Genomic DNA, 13,430 nt, shown 5'->3' with positions numbered 1-13,430 from the left:
GCTTGGAACTAGTTACGGTATTTTAGTATCTGAGGCAGGCCAAAGATTAAAACATGCCCAGTCCACATGACTAAAGGGTGACTGTGTATAATTTCCTAGCTTTCATTTCAGTGACAAACTGGATGCACAAAACGAACCTCCACACAACAACAATCCATCACTGGAGATATTAAGAGCAGGTTAGATTGACACCTGCCAGGGAAGGCAACTGGACTTGATGTTCTCTCGCGGTCCCTTCCAGTTCTAGCATGCTACGATTCTAAGACAGATGATGGGCAAAGCTGTATTTCCATTAGGGATGTGAATGATTAACAAGTTAATGGGTGAGGCTTACTGGCTACGGTAAACTGGTGGGGGCTGGCACAGCCCGATGGGGTCTTCCATGAGCAAGGAGTGCTCTAGCCTGGCTGCAGCAGATGGAGGCGGAGGACCGCTCCAGCCCAGTCTGACTGGAGTGCCCCCTACCTGCTCCGTTTAATTGGTTAAAAAGAACCTTTACCTGGTTAGCTAAATAAATGGGATTTTACATCCCCTGTTTCCATTGGGGTGGGTGCCCATGAACTAAATCGTGAATAGGCTATTTGCAGTGAGAGCTCAGCTGTTAACTTTCCCTATGCCAGAAATGCAAGGAAGCCCTGCACGGCTTGCTGGGGAGGTGAAACTAGGAGTTTACATGAATGGCTAACATGGGAAAATCCCAACCCAACGGCCAAAAGGGTTAAAAGTAGAGGCTGGATTTGAAAATTTGTGGCTAACAACCGAGTTGAAGTTTTTCCCCTTTACTAAACAAGCTATCTGACCCCCTTGTGGTCATTTGCACTTCCGTATCACCTTTCATCAGCCAAGACGGGCAGGCCTGGGAAATGCAGTTTACATCTGAGTCTAGAAGCTGTGGATTTAAGACTCTTTCCCACTCATACGCAGAGTGTATCCTGGAAGTGGCTGGGGTTTCTAGATTGAGAGCAAACCTATTGCAGGGAGAGGAAGCTACAGCACATGAATGCTGCCCCCATGCCGCTTGAGGCATGTGATTGTGTATTATCAATCACGGCTGGAAATCACTGCTCAGTGATGCCTAATGGATAATGTAAAGTGGAGTGGTGTTGGATGAAGCTCCATTAGCCAGATCCTCCGAAGGTTTCTGAAAATTGGGCTTTTAAAGGGACAATACTGGCAGGCATGTTAGGAGCACAGCTCACTCTGTTTGGGAGAGTTCCTGTGTCATGAGGCAAGCAAAGATAAAGACTGCTTGGGACATGGAGACTATATGGTGTCCAATTTAGACTCAAGATGACCTGTGGTTTTGGGCAGAGCTGACTGGAGGACAAGGATGTTTTGTGGCAACTTGGAAATCTCTTGTTATTCCATGATGAAACAAAACTATAACCCTTCTCATGCTCTGGGGAAAGTGTGCAAGTGGGAGCAACAGTGCAGTAGCCAGGCAGTTGGCACTGATGTGGATGTGGGATATGCAGGTTCATGTCCTAGCTCTTCCTGATTCCGAGTGCTCTGGGATGAAAATCGCTGCTCCGAATCAGGGTTTCCCTCATCCCATGTCAGTGTACCAGCCATCAGACTACAATGTGACACAGTCTCTGTCTAAAAGATTTTTGGTTTTGGAAGGAGCGAGATTGAGACTAAATCTTCACTGGCAATGTTCTGACCAGCTTTAGTTTTGGACTGAAAGCACAGTGCAGGGGTCTCCACCCTTTTAACCACAAGGTCACTTTTTCAACTGAAGTGCAATGTAAGATCTACCTCAAACCCAAATATCCTTGCCCCACTTCCTTCCTGCCCCTTCTTTGAGGCCCTGCCCCTGCTCCACCCCTTCTCTGAGGCTTCATCCTGCTCACTCTAGCGCCCTTCCTCACTCACTTGCAACAGGCTGGGGTAGGGAGTTCGGGTGCAAACTCTGGTCTTGGGCTAAGGGGTCTGGCCTGTGGGAGGGGCTCCAGGCTTAGCCCAGGGTGGGGGACTGGGATCCAGGAGGGGTTTCAGGGTGCAAGCTCTGGGAAGAAGTTTGGGTGCAGGGGGACTCACGTCTGGGACAGGAGGAGGTTCAGGGCTGGGACAGGGGTTCAGGAAGCAGGCTCTGGCTGGGCACCGTTTAACTGAGACAGTTTCCGGCTGGTGGAGCAGTGGGGTTAAGGAGGCTTATTCCTGCGCTGGCTCTGCACCACTCCTGAAAGCAGCTGGCATGGACAGCAATGGCTCCAAGATGCCATGTGCTGCCCCTCACCAACAGGCATTGAACCTACAGTTTCTACTGGCCACGGTTTCCCAGTTTTGATCAATGGGAGCTGCAGGAGGATGTCTGCAGGCAAGGATGGCATGTGGTAACCCGACATGCCAGCCACTTCCAGGAGCAGCAATTACTACAGAGATAATGACTCCAGTCATGACAGGTTCGGCATTTCAGAACTCACTCCTCAAAATTAAATTTAGGCATATGAGAGAAATGAAAATTATGAAATGCACAGATCAGTCAGAAACAAACGCTAACCCACTTTAAAAGCAGTAAAAGAAATAACAACAACTCCCGTATGTGTTGGGTCGGGAGATGAGAGCGAAGGGCAGTGTGTGTTTGAGAGAATGACAGATTTGCACTGCCAAGCTCCCTCCATCCCCTTCTCTCTGTGTGGAGATTGGGTACAGGAGTCAGGGGAGGAGGGACACCCTGACATCAGCACTTCCCCCTCCCACATACTTCAAAGCAAGCAGGAGGCTCCCTGGAGAGGGCAGGGTGCTCCAAGGCAGAGGGCAGGGGCAGCATGACAGTGGGTGGGGGGGAAGGGTGTAACAAGTGCCAGCACTTAAAAGCTTCCTGGCCAAACCAGTCAGGATCACCTGTCAGAAGCGCGAAGATTTACCGGTAGATCCCGATCGACTGGTTGGTGAGCACTGGCATAGTGGCATGTATTAGGCAGACTAACATCTTCCTTGGGTTTGCACATGGACTACTTGTTCAGCTCTAGGCAGCTCAGTATCAGAAAGGGAGTTCAGAGAAAAGAACCTGCAATATCAGGGGACAGGAGGAATTAAATGATGGCTAACGGGGAACAGAACAGGCTGCAAATACAGGAGGGAGAGAAAATACCAAGCAGGGACAGAAATAATGTAGAGCAGCACAAGGGGGTACAGCACGGAGCAGTGAAATCGAACGAGCGAGAGGAAATCTAAGAACATCAAAGGAAAAAGTCTCGACAGTGGGATTATAATAATATAGAACTGGCTCTAGGAAGCGATGGAAGCTCTGGCACGGGGGACTGGCTGAGGCACTTGACAGTGTGTGGTAAGGACATCCACAGCAAACTGATCAAATGAGCTAAGACCTGAATCTGCATGTGCCTAACCTGAAGTAGGCTGGTGGTGCCAGCTCTTAAAGAGTTGGTGAGGTGGCTCATGCACTTAGAGATACTACACAGTACCCTCACCGACGGTCACTGGAAACACAAGCAGCGTGAAACACAGGGAAGCATGTACTTCATAAGGCATTACCAGCTGAGGAGGCCCTTTACATTAGCTATTCACTTCAGCGGTTCAGCAATCAGCGCCCAGCTCATGAGAAACAAAGTGACCTGGGTCTGTTTTTCACATAACATGAACGTTCATTAACATGACTGGAGAACCAACGTGTCACTTTCTTTTATGGCTTCGGGCAGAACAATCTGACACTATACTTAATCATCCCATTCGCTGGCCTGTCACTTTCTCCATCGCCAACCGCGGATACAATAGACCCTATTGAGTACATGGACAGTCCGCAGAGTTGGCCAGTGCTGCGTTAGCTCATTAAGATCAGGCTGTATCTAATCAAAGGAATTATTAACCCACACAATTTCTGAACAGAATGTGCCCTCAATGTCACAGCCTGCCCAGGAGTGATGTCAGAGTGACTCAGATGTCCAGTCACAGTATTTAAATGAGTGCATGGAGGAGCGCACACACATTCCTTGCTGTGACACTGCAAGCATGTTGCTGTCAGATGTAAAGGCGATCACAAGTCAGAGAATTGTAAGTTCCTCCAATGGGCAATGCTGGGTATTTCTGTGTATGGAGCAAGGGACTGCCTGTGTTCAAGGCTCTCTCTCTTCACTACTCACTCTCCCTTCTAGGTTTCCTCCTCACATACTCTCTTCCAGTGTCCACTTCACTCATCTCTTTATGCCAGGGGTGGGCAAAAGGGCCTCCGCAGGCCGGATCCAGCCCGCCAAGCGAGTTGATCCAACCCGCGGAGGCCCTGCTGCTCCTCCTGACTCCAAGCCCTAATTGACCTAGAGCTGAGGGGGGAGCATGAGAAGTCTCCTCCCACCACCAGGCGCACAGGTACTTGAGGGAACCACCAGCTGTTCAGAACAGCTGGCGGTTTTCCGAGGGGGGCTTTGTGCACTCTCCCAGACCAATCAGGGTCTGTTGATGGGAAAGCGCAGAAGTGTCCTGGCCCCACCCCTTCTGCTTGAGGCTCTGCCCCTTCCAGGGGGAAGTTGCTCCCGGGCAAAAATTATTGCCCACCCCTGCTTTAGGTGCACGTTCTTCTCCTTCCACTTTGAATAAGTGTGTTTGGTGAAGTGCAGCACCCCTGGGCGATGGCTACTTTCCCTGATGACCCATTCCATCTCTGCATGCAGCACCGGGGAAACCCTGCTTTAGGGTATGCCTACAGTACAATTAAAAACCCACGGCTGGACCAGGTCAGCTTACTCAGGCTAAGGGAATGTAGTTATTCTGGCCTGCGCTGGAGCCTGGGCTTTAGGACCCTACAAGCCCATCTGGCTACACTTCAATTAAACAGCCCCTTAGCCTGAGTCAGCTGGCATGGGACAGCTGTACAGTAGACATGTCCTAAGTGAGCTTACAGTGGCATGGCTCTGCAGCTGCACGATCGCTTGTGTAGCTGCTCTATGCTGATGGGAACGAGCTCTCCTGTCGACAAAAATAATACAGCTCAATGTGCAGCAATAGCTTTGTCAATGGGAGAAGCTCACCTCACTGATGCTGCCATTTATGCTGGTGAAACTTACATCTCTCAGGGAGGTGGGCTTTTTCACACTCCTGAGTGACAGACATGTTGCCAGCATAAACAGTAGCACAGACATGGCCTGAGACAATGATTCAAATAGGCATGAGCTGTTCCCTTGCACCAGACACAACTCTCACTGAAATCAGAGGCAGCTTTTCCAGGACTTCCAGACCAGCAGACTGCACACTCAAAGAGCCAACATAAGTCGGTGGACAGGAACATGAATGCAGCTATCGACCAAAGCAAATATTTCTATATTCCAGAAGTCAGAGCGCAAGAACCTTCCCCAGTGAGAGAGAGCTTTTAGCGGCTAATTCCCACCGAATTTAAGCTGCCATTGATAAAGCAAGTTCTCACTCAAAGCCTCCAAATGGGAACGCACTGTCTATATATCGTGGGTCAGGACCAGTGGATGTAGTACAATGTCTCTGGCCCTGCAGCTGAAAGCAGGTTTCCAGTCACTTCACAGGTAACATGAGGCAGAGTATTACAGCAGTTTAATGAAGATCTGCTTCCTCTTGGCACCCTTTATCCATCTGCTAGAAAGGGGTAGGAATTTCAGATGGTGAGATATTGGCTAGATGCTGATGGGGTCCCCCAAATGGGGTTCAGACACACCAGAACCCTTGCAGAAGCCCTAGCAGCTGCTTTCTCCCTCAACAGCTGGGTTTGCTGTTTAGCTTTACTTTGGATCCTGCTGCGTCTCCCTTCTTCATCTCTATCTCTGGCTAGCAGATTTATGGTGACTCTTCAAGCTTTGTACTAGTCATTGTTAAGAACTGGGAAGATCTTGCACTAAAAGGAACCACTGCGATGCAGCTACTAATCTTTCAGGACTTAGTTAGACAAGAAGGACTAAAATAGCACCATATCCCATCAGTTAAAGCCAATGGGATCCAACATCCGTATCATAGCTTAGCACACACTATCTCATTCCCCTGTCTGCTTGGAATGCTTCAATGTTCTAGTTAATTTCACGCACAGTGGATTGAGGCTTTGCTTTCAAAGCTTCATTTTAAATTCTTTCAGAATCAAACCTGGTATGCTCAAAAGTAAAAATCCTTTTGAAGTTTTAACACTGGTCTGTTTTTTGCATCATTTCTCCACAGTAGACAAGAGGACCTGCACACTGGAAGGGAGGCTAGAAATAGGGATGTAAGCAACTAGTCGACTACCCAATAACCATACGCTTATCAGGTAATCAAGTAGTAACTCGACTAGTTGCTCCTGGAGTTATTGTGGACAGTTCTCTGAAAACTTCCACACACTGTGCTGAGGCGGTCAAAAAGGCATATAGAATATTAGGAATTATTAAGAAAGGGATATAAAAGAAGACACAGAATATCTTACTGCCTCTGAAAACTATGGTACGCCCACATCTTGAATACTGTGTACAGATGGGGTCTCCTCACCTCAAAAAATATATTTTGGCCTTGGAAAGGGTTCAGTAAAGGGCAACTAAAATGATTAGGGGTTTGGAACAGGTCCCATATGAAGAGAGGCTAAAGGGACTGGGACTTTTCAGTTTAGAAAAGAGGAGACTGAGGGGGATATGATAGAGGTCTATAAAATCATGAGTGTGGAGAAGGTGAATAAAGAAAAGTTATTCATTAGTTCCCATAATATAAGGACTAGAGGACACCAAATGAAATTAATGGGTAGCAGGTTTAAAACTAATAAGCGAAAGTTCTTCTTCACACAGCGTGTAGTCAACCTGTGGAACTCCTTGCCAGAGGAGGCTGTGAAGGCTAGAACTATAACAGAGTTTAAAGAGAAGCTAGATAAATTCATGGAGGTTAGATTCATAAAAGGCTATTAGCCAGGGGGTAGGAATGGTGTCCCTGGCCTCTGTTTGTCAGAGGTTGGAGATGGATGGCAGGAGACAAATTGCTTGATCGTTGTCTTTGATCCACCCCCTCCAGGGCACCTGGTGTTGGCCACTGTCGGCAGACAGGATACTGGGCTAGATGGACCTTCGGTCTGACCCAGTATGGCCGTTTTTATGATCTTGCATTAATTTTCAACAAGCTCTCCACCGGCAGAATAGTTGGATGGGATCTATAAAAAGTTGAATATCTAATGGTAGGACATTCAACCCTTGTTAGACAACAAAAGCACTGCATTGTGAGTTTTGAGTAGACAGATCAGAAAAAAAGAATTTGTATTAAACTGTTGAAAACTCCCTTCCAGAACCCCCAAATACTTTACTGATACAAATGCTACAGAGCTCAAGTCACCCACTCTTGAAAAAGCATTCCACAGTACAGAGGAACTCTACATGAACATTTGAGGATAGGAGTGAAGAAACAATGCAGCCAACTGAGAGCAGAGAGCACATTTAGCAAGTTGTAATTTGGCTAGGCTATGAGGATTAACACCCCCAATTAAAAGAAGAGGCCTGTAAAATCTTTAGAAACCGCAAATACCATTCTTGTTGCTAAACTGATGGCTAGTCTCAATGGAGAGACAAGGGTATTAATGTTCTCCTACCCTTTTCACCCTTTTCAAAAAGAACTACATAAATTCATGGAGGGGAGGTCCATCAATGGCTATTAGCTAGGATGGGCTGAGATGGTGTCCCTAGGGATGTAAAGGACTAGTCAACTATCTGATAAGCAAATGCTTATCGGATAGTCGACAGAATAGACACTAGTTGCTCCCCCCGCCCCTGCTGCCTCTACCAGATAGAGGCAGCAAGGGAGGGGGAGGAGAAGGGGATACTTAAAAGCAGCAGCACCTCATGGAGCCCGGGGTCAGCTGGAGAGTCTCCAGCTGATCCCGGGCTCCAAGCTGCTCTGAAATGCCAGGTGGAGCCTGAATCAGTTGGGGTCTCCTTAGCTGACCCCAGGCTCCCTGCAGCGTGCCAGGTTTGAAATGTACAAGAGTCCCCAGTGGGGCTCTTGTGCATTTCAAAGAGGAAGCGCAGCATGGAACCTGGGGCCAGTGTGGGACTCTGAGTCCCCTGCTGATTCCAGGCTCCATGCTGGCACTTCCGCTTTGAAATGCACAAGAGTCTTCACTGGAGCTCTTGTGCATTTCAAAGCAGAAGCGCCCACGTAGAGCCTGGAGTCGGCAGGACTTCCCGCTGGCCCTGGGCTCCAAACTTTGAAAAGCACATAATGACGCACATTTCAAAGGCAGAATGTGGAAATGCTTATCGACTAGTCAAGTAGTCGATGGAAATTCCATCAACTACTCGACTAGTAAATTAATCACTAGTTAACATCCATAGGTGTCCTTAGCCTCTGTTAGCTAGAAGCTGGGAATGAAGACAGGGGAGGGATCACTTGAGGATTCCCTGTTTTGTCCATTCCGTCTGAAGCACCTGGCATCAGAAGACAAAATACTGAGTAGACAGATCTGTGGTTTGACCGCTTTATGTTCTTGTATCTGTTTAATGTTAGAGAGCTAAACATTGTGGTACTCTTAAATATTCAAATTATAGGGACAGTCAGCAGCAGCTTTGTTTTCTGCCCATAACAGTCCCTATAATTTGAATATTTCCATTAAACACAGCAATGGAATGAGGAACAGACCCAACTGCATTCCACCAGAAGAGTTTCATGAAGAGAATAATTTTGCTTGCAGATGAACAGGGAGGGGCAGAGAATAAATTCTACTGCTTCATCATGAGGCCTGCACAAAGCAGGAACCTACGTGAGAATACTTTCATTTAGTGTCGCTCTGTAACTTTCCTTAAACTCTGGTCTGAAATCACCATGATTTTACTGAGACAGGAGTGAAAGGAATTAAATGCTGCACCATCAAGGCTTCCTTGCATATGCTGTCTGCTTTCCTCTGTGCCATCTCTAAAATTTGGAAGTGTTTGCTGGCATCTGACTGTGCTGTCATGTGTCACCCTGCCTACAAGATTATTCCAAACACACAGAAGTCTGCAATTTCTCCTCTGGTGACTCATATGCAAACAACTTAAGGTTTGCATTTGACCAGCCACCCAGTAGGGAGACTGACCCTCAGAGAGAAAATATAGCGAGAGCTACAGAGAAGTACTGTACCAAAGACACTAAAAGCTAGACTGGGAAAATTACTACAGGTTGGATCTCTCTGGTCCAGCACTCTCGGGACCTAACCGGTCCCGAATGAGGGAATTTTCTAGACCAGGGGAGGTCCCCTGCTACTGGCCCCACAGCCTACTGCCAGCCCCTGCTACCCTCCTCCCGGGCTGCTGCGACCCACCTCTCTTGCCAGGCTATTGAGGCTGCCACATCCCTGGCCCCTCTACCAGGGCTGCCATGTCCCTAGCCCTGCTAAATTACATCTTCAATCCATCACTGATTTGTCATTCTATAACAATTTCTTGGTTTTAGTCCAACAGTGACTATATTAAAGTCCAGACATCAGATCAGTTTTAAATCCCCAAATTCAACAATCTGATGATACACTGCACACATCTGCTAGTATTTAGGGTGGCCTTGTGGGGCCAGATTTGACAAGTAAACATGGTACCCACATTAGCCAAGAAGAAGTTAAAAAAAAAAATCTAAACCTCTCCCTACCACATAACTGTAGATAAAATAACTCATCTGCGTGCTTCAGTTCATCCAACGCTAATCTGTGTCGCAAGCCACAGGGAAGTGGAGCGCATGAGGGTGGAAGATATGGGGGAGGGTGTGGACTCTGATTCTGTCATTACTATCAGAGGTAAGGAAACCCAACACAAGGAAAGACAAGCAAAAGCAAATAATGGCGGGTGTGTGTGCGTGTGTGGGGGGGGCCCTCTGTAATTAGCAGTTATGTCTGGACAAGGTGTTGGGCACTGAGATGAGACAGGGTAGAGAGGAAACCATGTTAGATTATTCCAGTGCAGAGACTAAACTAAGGGTGGAAGTCAAGCCTCATTATACCATCCCAGTGCCCCATACGTACCCAGCAGGTGCCCCGCCAGTCAGCCACCCAGGGCTACGTGCCCCCTGCTCTCACACGAGCCAGGGTCCTCGCAAAGCCCCCGCTGTCGAGCTCCCCCTGCCCAGCACCAAGTGCCCCCAAAACTATGCAAGCCAGGGCCCCCCCCACCCCTCACAGCCAAGTGCCCACAGCCAGCCCCCTCCACCCACCAGAGCAGGGTGCCCCCAGCCAGCCCCCCGCCCCTCAGAGTCAGGTGCCCCCAGCCAGCCCCCCGCCCCTCAGAGCTGGGTGCCCCCAGCCAGCCCCCCGCCCCTCAGAGCTGGGTGCCCCCAGCCAGCCCCCCGCCCCCAGCCGGGCCCCCCCCCAGAGTCAGGTGCCCCCAGCCAGCCCCCCCCAGAGCAGGGTGCCCCCCCCCGCCCCTCAGAGTCAGGTGCCCCCAGCCAGCCCCCCCCAGAGCCAGGTGCCCCCCCGCCCCTCAGAGTCAGGTGCCCCCAGCCAGCCCCCCCCAGAGCCGGGTGCCCCCAGCCAGCCCCCCCCCAGAGCCGGGTGCCCCCCCCCCCCCCAGAGCCGGGTGCCCCCAGCCAGCCCCCCCCAGAGCCAGGTGCCCCCAGCCCCCCCCCAGAGCCGGGTGCCCCCCCGCCCCTCAGAGTCAGGTGCCCCCAGCCAGCCCCCCCCAGAGCCGGGTGCCCCCCCCCGCCCCTCAGAGTCAGGTGCCCCCAGCCAGCCCCCCCCCAGAGCCGGGTGCCCCCAGCCAGCCCCCCCCCCAGAGCCGGGTGCCCCCCCGCCCCTCAGAGTCAGGTGCCCCCAGCCAGCCCCCCCCAGAGCCGGGTGCCCCCCCGCCCCCCCCAGAGCCCCCGCCAGCCCCCCCCAGAGCCGGGTGCCCCCCCCGCTCTGACCTGCCGGCCGGGCCGCTGTCGGGCGGGGCGGGGCGGGGCGGGGCCCGGACGCTGCGTGTCAGGCCGGAGCGCGCGGGAAGGGACCAGGCGCGCGCGGCGGCTCTGGCGGGCCCCGGGAAACCGCGGCCGGCTCCGGCGTTCCGGGCGGGGCGGGGCGCTCGGCTTGTTATTGTAGGGTCGCCAGAGGGCCCGGCCGCAGCCTGGCCCCGGGGGCTGCTGCAGGGTCGCCAGAGGGCGCCGGGCTCGGTTCGTGGGCGGAGCCTGCCCGGCCGGCTGCTGGGTCCCGGGCATGGCAGTGAGAGTTGACCAAGGGCTTCCGGGGTAGCCGAGTCTGTTAGGGAAAAACCCACAAATGGTCTGGTAGCACTCCATAGACTTAATGCTTCAAACGGAACAGTTTTCCGTTATACGTATTTCTGGAAAAAGCGCGTCTACATTGGCAGGATGCTTTTCCGGAAAAGCACTTTTTCCGGAAAAGCGTCCGTGGCCAATGTAGACGCGCTTTTCCGGAAAAAAGCCCCGATCGTCATTTTCGCGATCGGGGCTTTTTTGCAGAAAAGACTACTGTGCTGTCTACACTGGCCCTTTTCTGGAATAGTTTTTCCAGAAAAGGACTTTTGCCCGAACTGGAGCAGCATAGTTTTTCCAGAAAAACACTGACAATTTCACAGTAGATCGTCAGTGCTTTTCCGGAAAAGCAAGCGGCCAGTGTAGACAGCTGGCAAGTTATTCTGGAAAAGCGGCTGCTTTTCCGGAATAAGTGGCCCAGTGTAGACACAGCCTTTGCGTATTTCATTTCAGCATGGGGCTGCATGGACAAGAATGCATTTCAGGCTCTGCACCCACCAGCCGCGATACAAACACAGGTCCTGCATTCTAATCCAGTTCTGAGAATTAGCCGCTGCAGCATGTTACACCTAGAAGAAGCGTGGCAGGTATCAGTTACTCACAATAACTGTCAAGGCCCTGGGGATGTAGGCTGTTGGCAAACGCATCATCTTTGAAGTGGATGGAAAATCTTGGTGAACAGACATGAGGGTGTTGAGACCAGGGAGAAAAGCACCAGCCAGAGGAGCTGGGGTAGGCGCCTATGAAACTCCTTCCCTTCATAATAGAAGGCTTTGCTATACTCACCCAACGTAGCGATGGTGGAGGAGCTTCCTCCTCCTGTGAGTCCCATGGCTCTCTAGTGGAGTCCTGGCTATGTGCAGGAGCTGTGGCCCCATCACACCACTGTGGCTCAAAGCCCAGCCCCATGACAGAGAAAGGGGGGGCAGGCTGGCAGCACACAGGGCACAGTTCTCCCTCGGACGTTCCTGAAAAGGGGGCCTCACATGCGGAGCACCGTTTGGATTTGCTGCGGTGCTTCTGCGGCGGATCTGCCATTCCCAGGTGGGGCCGTGCCGGCCGGAAGGGTGAAAGGGAGGAAAACCTCCGTGAGCCAGTGGAAGGGAAGGAGACACAATTTAAAACAAAGGCAGCTGCAGTAGTTTCCTCGCTGGAAGCAGAAGATGGTTGGAAGTGAGGGGCGGGGCAAGTTCCTAGGCAATAGAGCTGCGGGGCCTCTGAGATCCACAAGGGGGCGACATTGCCCATATGTGGATTCCTGCCAGGAAGTAACAGGTTCATACCATTGCCTGGTCAGCACTAGAGGGAGACGGTTGCATGCACCATGTCTCCTATTACACCCAAATATCTGCCGTGGGATTGGAAACACGTTGTTTTGCCTGAAGGCCTGAGAGACCCTTTGCATATTATTAAAGTCCATGAGCAAACAAAACCAAACTTAAAATGCAAGGGTGGCGCCTCACAACACGTATGTTACTGGAGGCTCCCTTTTACTATAGGAGCCTGTGACTTTTACTGGGACTTTGTGCTGCAGTCTAGCCTTAGAGAATCATAGAATCACAGATTTATAGACTCCTAGGCTGGAAGAGATCTCAGGAGTCATTGAGTCCAGCCCCCTGCCCAAAGCAGGACCAGCCCCAATTAAATCATCCCAGCCAGGGCTTTGTCGACACTTAAAAACCTCTAGGGATGGAGATTTCAACCCCGCCCTAGGTAACCCATCCCAGTGCTTCACCACCCGCCTAGGGAAATAGTTTTTCCTCATCTCCAACCTAGACCTCCCCCACTGTAACTTGAGACCATTGCTCCTCCTTCTGCCATCTGCCCCCACTGTGAACAGCCTCTCTCCATCCTCTTTGGAACCCCCCTTCAGGAAGTTGGAGGCTTCTCTCAAATGCCCCTTCCCTCTTCTCTTCTGCAGATTAAACAACCCAAATTCCTTAGCTTCTCCTTGTAGGTCATGTGCTCCAGCCCCCTAATCATTTTGGTTGCCCTCCACTGCACTCTCTCCAATGTGTCCACATCCTTTCTATAGTGGGGGGGCCCAGAACTGGACACAATACTCCAGATGTGGCCTCACCAGTGCCGAATAAAGGGGAATACAGGCAGTCCCCGAGTTACACGGATCCGACTTATGTCGGATCCGATCCGCAGTTACGAACGGGGCCGTTCCTCTCCCTGGTCTCCAGCAGACCAGGGAGAGGAAGCAAAGCGGCGGAACACGTGGGCAGCGGACAGGGCTGTCCGCTGCCCACGCGCTCTGCGGCTTGGCTCTGCTTTGCCCCCCGTCCCCCTGGTCT

General features: G+C 51.2%; 1 protein-coding gene across 2 annotated transcripts in view; it reads right to left on the bottom strand.

Moving 5' to 3' along the window:
- PCYT1A (phosphate cytidylyltransferase 1A, choline) overlaps positions 1–10,990 on the bottom strand; it is a 30,116-nt gene extending 19,126 nt beyond the window's left edge. The window contains exon 1 of one of the 2 annotated variants that reach the window (XM_089780706.1): positions 10,783–10,990. The gene's annotated coding sequence lies outside the window, so the exon portion shown is untranslated. The remainder of the gene's footprint in view (positions 1–10,782) is intronic. The other variant, XM_075938218.2, reaches the window with a different exon arrangement.
- Between the last annotated feature and the right edge of the window lie 2,440 nt (positions 10,991–13,430).

The sequence above is a fragment of the Pelodiscus sinensis genome, chromosome 10, assembly GCF_052426305.1.
Source record: "Pelodiscus sinensis isolate ZL-2025 chromosome 10, ASM5242630v1, whole genome shotgun sequence".
Classification (NCBI taxonomy): domain Eukaryota; kingdom Metazoa; phylum Chordata; order Testudines; family Trionychidae; genus Pelodiscus; species Pelodiscus sinensis.
Note: the sequence above shows the minus strand (reverse complement) of the source record. Positions and strands in the feature narration are given on the sequence as shown.